Raw genomic sequence first — 11,121 nt, 5'->3', positions numbered from 1 at the left:
GACACTGGAGCCGGTGCTCTTACTCGCTGAGCCACCTGGCCGCCCCTCCTATTGACTACTCATAGCGCTTGGGAGAGTTTTCTTTTACTTTTCTTTTGCTTTTCCATGGGGGCAGAGAAGAAAGAGGAAACAAATGCTTGTCAATTGGGGGGTAGGAAATTATATTTTAAAATGAGAAGAAGAAAAACTCATAACATGTTCTCTACTAAGGCCAGAACTTCAGTCCATCAGGGAAGGAGGGAGAGAGAGAACAAACACTTATTAAGTGCCTACTGTGTGCCACATACAGGCACTGTGCTAAGTGCCTTACAAATGTCTCATTTGGTCTTCAAAAATTATACTTCAAGGTAGGAGCTAGTATAATCCCCATTTTACAGATGAGGAAATTGAGGCAGACAGGTTAAGTGACTTGCCCAGTGTCACACAATTAGTAAGTATCTGAGACTGGATTTGAACTAGCTGTGTGACACTGGGCAAGTCACTCAGCCACCTCCAGGCCCAGTGCTCTATCCAGTTACGGACCTGCATAGGGAGAGGCAGTTTCGTCTTGGGTAGTTTTAGCTGACAGTTCATAGTTGGAAAGCAGAGCCCTCTGGGGCCCTTCTCCTTCTCCCCCAAGGCTGCTTCCCTGGATCCCACTACCTTGGGACTGCAAGATCAGGATCTATAAAGCAGGAGCCCTAGGCCAGTGGCAGGATGCATACATTCTCCAGCAGAGAACACTGCCCCTCTTTCAAGCCTCATTCAAAGGCCATCCAAGCCTTTTTCCAAGAGCCTCTGAGAATAGAAGAATCTCTAAGCTTCACTCCCTTTGATATACACCAGAATAACTTCCTCCCCAGACAGCAAGGCCTTATTTCTCCTCTGTGAATGGATACTTAGCTATTCTCACAGCTCCTGAGGTTTATACTCATCAACAAAATAATCATGTATCTCTAGGCCATCTGGGGAAGAGGGGAGGGTTTGGAGAACCTCGAGTCCAAGCCACCCCCAGCCTTTAAGATTCAGATGGACAAACATCTATGCAGATTGATGGCTGGAGCGTGGCAGGCCTAGGGTTTAGGCGTTTAGTCCTTTCTTATGACCTTCTGAATCACCCTAAGGACCCCTGGGCCTGGCCGGCCGCGGAACTCACATTCATGTTGCCGCAAACGGTTAGACCAGGGGCTTCTTGCCAGCAAGGCCCGTCTGGATTTTTCTATTTGTATCTGTCAGTACTTAGCACAGTGTTTAGTACACAGTAAATACTTTTTTTTTTTTAATGTTTTTTTCATTCATTCAAGACCATTATTCAACAGACACTTACTGAACCTACAACATTTTCGGCATTGTGTGCATGTACTCTTATCCGAAGGAGGATGTCAGGATCACTGTCTTCAAGAAGGCAAGAATGCTCTAGTTGGATACCCATGGGAGAAGGTGGGTAATAGAAGACAACAAGCTAAGAAACAGCATGGTTCTAAGTGCACTAAAAGTAAGGTGGCTAGGTGGCACAGTGAGCAGAGCACCGGCCCTGGAGTCAGGAGGACCTGAGTTCAAATCCGGCCTCAGACACAACACAAAAACTAGCCGTATGACCTTGGGCAAGTCACTTTACCCCAATTGCCCTGCCTCCCCCCCTCAAAAAAAAAAAGTAAGGGCAGGAAGAGCTCTCAGAAGCTTGAGGTGATCTTGGAAGGCTTCTTGGAGGAGTGGCACCTGAGTTTGATCTTCTCTCTACCCACACAAAATGACTGAAAAGCAAATTCGGCTCTGGGAGATTAGAATGATCAGGCTTATTCCTAAAGAAGAGAAAAAGAAACGCACCTCCCTCTCTTCCCTGCAGACACCAGGGGATTGTAATGTGAAACATGATAAACCCCATCAGACCTGGGATTATTTTGGCTTTCTTGTTCTTTGGTCATTTTCAGTTGTATCCGACTTTCTGTGACCCCATTTGGGGTTTTCTTGGCAGAGATACTGGAGTGTTTTGCCATTTCCTTCTCCAGCTCATTTTACAGATGAGGAGACTGAGGCAAACAGGGTGAAGTGACTTGCCCAGGGTCACACAGCTAGTAAGAGTCTGAGGCCAGATTTGAACTCAGGAAGATGAGTCTTCCCGACTCCAGGCCTGGTGCTCTGTCTGTGGTACCGCCCAGATGCTCCCATTTTATTTGGGCCTCAGTTACTCATCTGTAAAACAAGAGAATCGAACTAAATGATCTCTAGGGCCTCTCTTCAGGCCTGTGATCTATTTAACATCGCTGACCTTCAGTTTTGTTCATATTAAACCTGGAATCAAAGCCTTCATCAGCCCTTTCTCCTCAACTCTTGCCACTCCTCTTCTAAAACTAAAAAAACTCCCAGAGGTTCAATGATCACTTCTATGGGGGCACAAACCCACTGGCAGCTCAAGTTTGATGCACCTAGAACTAAATTGGCAGCCCCCCCACCCAGCCTACCCCTCCACCCAACTCAACTATTTCTCTTTGCTGACACCTCAAAACCTCAGATCACCTTTGAGCTTTTCTTCTCCCTCACTCAACAAATCCAGGCTGTAAATTCTATTGCCACACAATGATCTTTCTTTTTTAGGAGGTTACTGAGGTTGAATGACTTGCCCAGGGTCACACAGTTAGTAAGTACCTGAGGTCAGATTTGAACTCAGTTCCTCCCGGCCCCAGGACCAGCACTGTATCTGCTGCACTACGTAGCTGCCTCATGATTACCTTTCCCAGGATTGGTTTCCTCTCTCCTACTATCCCCATTCCTAGTCCAGGTTCTCTTACCTGTCACCTGGATCATGGTGATAGCTTCCTAACCAGTCCCCCTGCCTTTAGGTTCTCTCCCTTTAGACCATCCTTCATACTGCTTCCAAAGTAGTGTTCGCCCAGGTCTGACCATGTTACTCCCCCACTCAGAAATCTTCAGTGACTCCCAATTGTCCTTTGGGACAATTCGAACTCCTTAGCCTGCCATTGAGGGCCTCCTGCAGTCTAGCTTGAGTCTGCCTTTCCAGTTTTATCTGAGCCTGTATCCCTTCACATATTCTGTGTTCCAGGCATACTGAACCGATAGCTGTTCCTCATACCTGCAATATACTCTTTTCCTGCCCCCTGTCTGCTGAAATCTTTCTCATCCTTTGAGGTACAGCTTGGATGCTGCCTCTTGGGAGAAGCCTTCCCTGTATTCCCAGAACAATACAATCTCTCTGTCTTCTTCTTCTTTTTTTTTTTAATAAAGCAATTTGGGTTAAGTAACTTGCTCAAGGTTACATGGCCAGTTATTATTTCTGAGTGTGGTGCTGAGTATCTGAGCCTGGATTTGATCCAGGTCATCCCGACACTGGAGCCGATGCTCTTACTTGCTGAGCCACTTGGCTGCCCCTAAGCAATTGGGGTTAAGTAACTTGCTCAAGGTTGCACGGCCAGGTGTTTCTGGGTGGTGCTAAGTGTCTGAGCCCGGGATTCGATCTCCAGGTGTTCTCAACACTGGAGCCGGTGCTCTTACTCGCTGTGCTACCTGGCCGCCGCTATCTCTCTGTCTTCTGATTTCTTAGGAGGTGGCACAATAGATAGTTGGGTTTGGAGTCAGGAAGACTCTAAGCAAGTCACTTAATGGCTGTTTGCCTCAGTTTCCCCAACTGTAAAATAGAGATAATAATAATAGGTGTCTACCTCCCGGAGCTGTTTGTATGTGGGATCAAATGAGATAATATTTGTAAAGGGTTTAGCACAGCTGCTGGGCACATAGTAGTTGCTGTACAAAGGCTTATTCCCTTCCCCTTCCCTCCTCTTAGCATTTTGTCTAGACCAGGAATTGATTCTCAATCTTTTCTGGTTTCGCTACCCCTTGGCTTTCAATAAATCTTCTCATACCCCATGTATTCAATATGAAAGGAGATAAATTAAGGAGATTAAGTTTTCATAAGAAAAGTAAGCTTAGGATAGGCATCTCTAAGAGGACACCAAACGTTTGGTAACTTCTTTGATTGGAAATCAATAGTAAAAATCAGATAAAAAGACCACTGTCTCAGGGCAATGGGTCACACCAGGCAGACATCAGTTAGGGTGAAACTCCTTCCTGGTCTCCCCTTGATAAGCTTCTTGTACCCCAGGCTGGGAATCTCTCATCCAGACCCCTCTTTTGCCTGGATTACTTTCCACTTTAAAACCATACTTTCATGATGTTTCCAATCTGTAAATTGTACTGCCACACAATTATCTTTCTTCCTTTTTTTTTTTTGGAGGCAATTGAGGTTGAATGACTTGCCCAGGGTCACACAGCTAGTAAGTACCTGAGGCCAGATTTGAACTCAGGCCCTCCTGGTTGCAGGGTTAGTGCTCTATCTACCGAGCCCTGGAGTTTATGTCTTATTCTTCCTTCTTAGCAGAAAGAAAGGAAAGAAGCATTTATTAAACATCTACTTTGGGCCAGGCAACTGTGTTAAACCCTTTACAAATATGATCTCATTTGATTCTCCCAGCAACCCTGGGAAGTAGGTTCTATTGTTGTCTCCACTTTATAGTTGAGGGAACTGAGGCAGACAGAGGTTAAGTGACTTCCCAGCTAATAATGGTCTGAGGCAGAATTTGAATCTGAGTCCCCGGGGACCGGCCCTGCACCGCCTGCCCATTATTTAGCTGCTTTTAATAGGGAGATGCTAGAAGGCTGGCAATTCTGCTATTTTTCACCTTTGTATCCTTAGCATGAGGCTTTGCATGTAATAAACCCTTAATAAATGTGCTGAGTTAAGTGGAAACTCCCTGTGCCTCCCTTACAGAGTTATCCTGAGGATCCGACTAGACAAATATAGGGAAGTGCTTTAAACGATGCCGAAGTGCTCTGCGGAAGTAAGGAATTATTTTTGTTGCCATTGCTGCAGTCGTTTGCTATCTCTGGGCAATCAGGTGGGTATCAGTTATAATAACTGCAGTCATAATAGCTGTGTGATGGATATCAGTTATGATAACTCAGCACTCACAGAGACACCTAGTACTTTTCTCATGAAACGCCCGAGGGTTGGATGGGGACCTGGGAATTACCGAGGACAGTTGATGTTTCCCTTTTAAGTAGGGACAGATGGAGGGGGCAGAAGAAAACAGGCAGAGGGTGGTTGGCTGCCAAGACTGGGCCAGTCCTCTATGTTACTTTAGAGGGGATTTCAAGAATCCTTGATCCACCTCTCCCCACACCACCCCCCTGTCTCCTAGGACAGTTTGCCTTGCTTGGCACTGCCAAGAGGTCAAATTCTTCCCCTGCATTTCTGCTGGGGGCGAGGAGCACAAGGCTGCAGACCTAATTGGTTACTCTCTTGGTAACTGCCAAGCCTACTGGTTGGCACTGGGGGAGCCCAGGAGGGATGTCTGTAATGTTACCATATCAGCCTGCAGCCAAGGGCTAGAGGGATGGGCAAGGACCTGAGTGACCCCTTCCTGGCACCACAGAAGCATTTTCATTATTGATGGGAAATATTATGGAATCTGGTACATTTCTCACTTACAGCGGGCCAAGATTTGGATGTTCTCTGTGCCCCTCCTTCCTTCTATAGGTCAGTTCTCCTGGAACTTGGCCCCGGGCACATCTGCCCAGACAGTCAGAAGTTCCTGCTGACATTACTGTCTTTCCTCCCTCCATTAGAATCATTGAGGGCTCTCAGAAGATTGACTTGAGAATTCAAGAATGTTCTTCCTTTCCTTGGATGGAGAATGACTGGGAAGATGGGGTTTGTCGCATATCTTTTGTCTGTGTGTATATCAGTCTGAAGCCTGTCTTGATATCCCCCCTAACCCCACACCCCAGTAGGAAGTAATCTTTACTTCCTTGAAGTATATAACTCTTTGTTACTAATTTCCTTATAAAGCATTTGTATTATGTTTTGTATTAAGGCTCTTGAGGGTACATGCCTCATCTCCTCTATTAAACTATCAATCATCAAACCTCCCCATCTCTACAAAGCTATCATCCAATGAATGACCACTGGCTTTGAGGTACATTTAGGGTGGGAGAATGAGTCAGAAAGTTTCCCAGGGAAGAGGCATTGATTAGAACCAGGAGGGTGAGATACATAACAGAAAAAAATGGTACATAGACTGATGAAAGCTGTTCAAAGATGGCTGAAGTCAGGTTACATGCAACGACCAATTCTGGTTCAAGAAGAAGAAGGACGGATCACTTCTCGGTGGAGAAGTTGTACAGATGAACTTAGGCAAAATTGTTGGATCCATCGGTTCACCAAATTGCTTTTCTTTTTCACACAGGAGCAGTCTATTGGTGAGCTGGGAATACGTCAGGAAATGACTGGTATAAAAACAAAGGGCATCAATAAAACTTAAAAAAGAAAAAGCATCCACAGATCCTGTCCCTCGTTTCATCAGGACTGTCCTTTCTTTCCCTCAGGCACAGACATAGAGGGTCACAAGCAGCAGGGAGTATGCCAGAAACACATATATTCAGTAGTGTCCTGGGCAATGTTTAACAACTGGTTCTCCGGGGGGAAATATATGCATGACACATTTTTTTGTTTAATTTGCATTAATATTTTCTGCATCGCTTTCTGAAGTCAAAACAATAAATCAATCCCTGATTTGTAGCATTTACTTATTTCCAAGTAGTAAATGCTCATGCTGAAAATGTAACAATTGGTTTTCCGAAGCTGGTTTGAGCTGACTCTGGCACACCCCTGCATAGTACTTTAGGGACCCCCTAAACCCAATTCACATTCAAATCCAGAAAGATTTTTTAGCACCTACTATGTGCTGGGCTAAGTGCCATAATACATGTTTTTCCAAAAAGGAGGGCAACTATTAATCTTAGTCCATGAACTGTAGGCCCGGGGGCCCCAACCTCTGAGTCTATGCTGCCCCCCTGTGACCACAAATCCCACAAAGTTTCTACCTTCTGCTCACTTCACAGTTCTTATTGGGGCTCAGAAAAACTGGCTGGTCTCCCCCAAATAATGCACAGTAACGTTCTTGGAGTACTGGTCACCAGAGCCCCAAGTGGAAATGCTGGGGGTATCAGGAGCCCAGAGCCAACAGGGGTCCTCTTGGGACAGTGTCCCCTGATCATACCCCACTGTGCCCTCTTCAACTTCTTGTCCCAGTTCAGAAGTTCTTAGCTTAAGATCTCTGTACCCCCAAAGGGTCTGTGGATAGATTTAATGATAGTTAACATTTACTATGGCAGGTAACTAGGTGGTTTAGTAGCTAGAGCACTGGGCCTGGAGTCAGGATGAGCTGAGTCCAGAACCTGCCTCAGATACTTGCTAGCTGTGTGACCCTGGACAAGTCATTTCATCCCTGCCTGACTCAGATTCCTCAGCTGCAAAATGGGGAAGATAATAACATCTTTCTTTCATCAAGCAAGATAATATCGTAAAGTGCTTTAGCACAGTTTCTGGAACATATGGGCGCTTAACTGCACTTTGTGGGCAGCTAGGTGATACAGTGGTTAGAATGCCAGGCCTGGAGTCAAAGAAAACTCATCTTCCCAAGTACAAATCTGGCTTCAGACACTTACTAGCTATGTGACCCTGGGCAAGTCATGTTACCCTGTTTGCCTCAGTTTCCTCATCTGTAAAAAGAACTGGAGAAGGAAACAGCAAACCACTCCAGTCCCTCTGCCAAGAAAACCCCAAACAGGGTCACAAAGAGGAGGACATGACTGAAAAACGATTGAACTGAGAGCATTTATACAGCACTTGGAGGCTTGCAAAGCACTTTACATATTATCTCACTTTATCCTCGAGCAACCCCCGTGCTATTATTATCCCCATTTTGCAGAAGAGGAAACTAAGGCAGGGGTGAAATGACTTGCCCAGGCTCACACAGCTTACTAGTTGTCTGAGTGACATTAGCTGACTGGTGTCTGAGGCTGGATTCACCCAACCTAGGTCTTTCTGACTCAAGGTCCAACACTCTACTGTGCTACCTGGCTATCATTTCAGATTTCAGAGTGTCTGTGAACTCATATGGGGAAAAAAAAAACAACTACATCTTTATTTTCACTAATCTCTAACTGAAAGAAAGCCTTTCCTTCAATCATTTAAATGTGTCACTCCCAGAAGATGTATATGGGCTTCACTATTCTGCCAAAGGAGTCCACGAAATTAAAAAAAGGTCAAGAAAGTCTGCCTTGGTTGTTCCAAGAAATTTTGGTTATTTGTACAGTCAGGGAAAGCAAGGCAGCTGAGCTTCAGAGACTGCCAGTAGACTTCCCGAGACATGAGCAGCTCTTCCCCTCTAAGGTCGTCTCTCTGTAGCAGGTAAAAAAAAACAGGGAGAACCTAGGAAATTTGGAGGAAGAAGCTCCCACCTTGGGCTGGAGAAATCCAAGAGGGCTTCGTAGAGGAGGGGGAATCTGAGCATGGCCTTAAAAGATTTGCAGGGGCGGCTACGTTGTGCAGTGAATAGAGCACCGGCCCTGGAGTCAAGAGGACCTGAGTTCAAAATCCGGCCTCAGACACTTAACACAAAAACTAGCCGTGTGACCTTGGGCAAGTCACTTAACCCCAATTGCCCTCCAAAAAGCAAAAAAAAAAAAAAAAGATTTGCAGTAAGCAAAGGAGAGAAAGGCAGACAACAGAAGGTTGGAGAACTGTGAGAGTCATGACGGGAGAGTGGAGTATGAACTGAAGATTCCATGTGTTTATCTGCCTGCCATATGGCTACCTTATCAGGCCAGTCCCTGCTTGATCTGTGATCTTTTGCTACCTGTATGAATGTGTGCACCCTTGGGCCTCAGTTTCCTCACTTGTAAAATAGAGGATGGCTTCTTAGGTTCTTTTCAGGCCGATATTGTAGCCATTTTTTGGTCTTTTTTTTTTTGAGGGGGGAAAGGCAGGGAAATTGGGGTTAAATGACTTGCCCAAGGTCACACAGCTAAAATGTTAAGTGTCTGAGGCTGAATTTGAACTCGGGTCCTCCTGACTCCATGGCTGGTGCTCTATTCACTGCACCACTTAGCTTCCCCTATCGTATTCATTTAAAAAAAATTTCCAGCACTTAGCACAGTACCTACACACAGTAGGTGCCTAATAAATGTTTATTGACAGATTGACTGATGTGGCCCATATATAAATATCAGTGGGAGGATCTGAATCCAGGTCTTGCTGACTCCACATTCAGCTTTATATCCACTCTACTACATGCCCTTTGGGGGCAACTAGATGGTTCAGTGGATAGAATGTCAGGTCTGGGCAAGTCACCTAACCCTGTGTGCCTCAGTTTCCTCATCTGTAAAATGAGCTGGACAAGGAAATGGCAAACCACTCCAGTATCTTTTCCAAGAAAACCCCAAATGGGGTCACAAAGAGTTAAACATAACTAAAAACTAAACAACAATAGCTCATGACCTTTCATAGATGACACAAAATGTCGGAGGTAGGAAGGACATTAAAACAAAGAATTTTACAGCCACTCACCCAGGAACAGTGGTCCAAGGTCAACACAGCAATAGAGGGCTAGGACCATGGATCTAGAAGGGGCTTCAAAGACCACTCCTCTAATTTTACAGATGAAGAAACTGAGGCCCAGGGAAGTTAAGTGACTTGCCCAAGGTCATGTGAGAAACAAGCATCAGAGCTAAGATTTGAACTCAGGTCCTGTGACCCCAGAATCAGTACTGCTTCTGCTACTATTCCATATTCCATACAGGAAGACAAGATAAAATGGAAATGATTCCCATCTGTGCTCTGTGTCATTCTAGCTCATCCCAGCTGTTATAATATTAGTCTGCTCTGGGGACAGGGGACTGGGGGCCCCAGAATTTCCTGGCACTTGATCAGAAGTCACCATGACACTCAGGAACACTCACAAATAAAGGACAGCTTCCTGTACCCCTCCCTCCCCAGCCAGAAACTTAGAATTACAAAATATCCGAACTGGGAGGGACCTGGGAATGTAATAATAGCTGACATTTATATGCAGCTTTTTAATGTTTGCTAAGAGCTTTATGCATGTCTTCTCTCCTGGAGCCTAACCACAGCCTGTCTGGTAGTTACTAAACAGCATCATTATCCCTATTTCACAGATGAAGAAACTGATCTTGCAGACTGAGCCTCATCCCCCTAAAGATGACTTCAGTCCCTCATCAGCACCAGCCTCCCCTGAGGCTGCCCTTTGGATTGGATAGGGTAGAGATGGAGGGATCCTTCCAGAATCTTCATTCCCAGTCTGGCTACAGTTCTCTGGGTTCTGCCATGTGCCCCTTCACCCTGTTTACCTCAGTTTCCTCATCTGCCAAATGAGCTGGAAAAGGAAACGGCAAACCACTCCAGTGTCTTTGCTACAAAGAATCAGACAAGACTGAAAGATAACTAAACAACAACCCCCTCACCTGATTGCCCTGGTTTTAACCTCAGTTTATGTATCCTCTCTATCCGTTAGATTGTAACCTCCTCGAGGACAGGGACTTCCTTTTTTTTTTTTCTTTTTGTATTCTTAGCACTCGGTACAATGCCAGACACATAGAATAGTAGGTGATTAATAAATGTTTATTTTTTTTCTTTTTAAAAAATGTTTTTGGGGCAGCGAGGTGGTACAATGAATAGAGTACCAGTCCTGGAGTTGAGAGGACCTGAGTTCAAATACGGCCTCAGACACTTAACACTTACCAGCCATGTGACCTTGAGCAAGTCACTTAACTCCAACTGCCCTGCCTTTCCTGCTCTAAAAAAGAAAAGAAATTGCTAAAAAAAAAAATTTCTAGTTACATGTAAAGACAGTTTCCCCTTTTTGCTTAATTTTTTATTTTTAAAAAATCTATTTCTTTATTTTTAGTTTTCAACATTCACTTTTATACATTTTGATTTTTTTAATTCCCCCATCCCCTCTCCACAAGACAGCATGCAATCTGATATAAGCTATACATGTATGATCATATTAAACATATCTCCACAATAATCATATTGTGAAAGAGGAATCAGAGCAAAAGGGAAAAATCAAAAGACACTTTTTCATGTCCTTTTATTAAAAAAGCTAGTGTCTGAGATTGGATTTGAACTCAGGTCCTCCTGATTCCAGGGCCAGTCTTCCATCCAGTACACCATCTAGCTGCCCCCCTCCCCCATTCAATGTTTCTTTTTTTTTTTTTTCAAAGCAATTGGGGTTAAGTAACTTGCTCAAGGTTACACACCCAGAA

The 11,121-nt window shown here is 44.7% G+C and overlaps 2 long non-coding RNA genes across 5 annotated transcripts in view; one reads left to right on the top strand and one right to left on the bottom strand.

Moving 5' to 3' along the window:
- LOC138158643 (uncharacterized) overlaps nt 1-11,030 on the top strand; it is a 52,955-nt gene extending 41,925 nt beyond the window's left edge. For 3 of the 4 annotated variants that reach the window (XR_011167687.1, XR_011167688.1, XR_011167690.1), the window contains exons 4-7: nt 1,299-1,419; nt 4,763-4,889; nt 5,620-5,704; nt 6,240-11,030. This is a non-coding gene — a long non-coding RNA (uncharacterized lncRNA). Of the gene's footprint in view, nt 1-1,283; nt 1,420-4,762; nt 4,890-5,619; nt 5,705-6,239 lie in introns of all 4 variants that reach the window. The other variant, XR_011167689.1, reaches the window with a different exon arrangement.
- LOC138158646 (uncharacterized) overlaps nt 1-11,121 on the bottom strand; it is a 316,165-nt gene that overhangs the window by 195,593 nt on the left and 109,451 nt on the right. The gene's annotated exons all lie outside the window — the stretch shown is intronic.

Source organism: Petaurus breviceps, unplaced genomic scaffold (assembly GCF_028583685.1).
Source record: "Petaurus breviceps papuanus isolate PSGF00001 unplaced genomic scaffold, PetGlider_PUasm1.0 175, whole genome shotgun sequence".
NCBI classification, from domain to species: Eukaryota; Metazoa; Chordata; class Mammalia; order Diprotodontia; family Petauridae; genus Petaurus; species Petaurus breviceps.
This window is presented reverse-complemented; position numbering and strand designations above follow the sequence as displayed.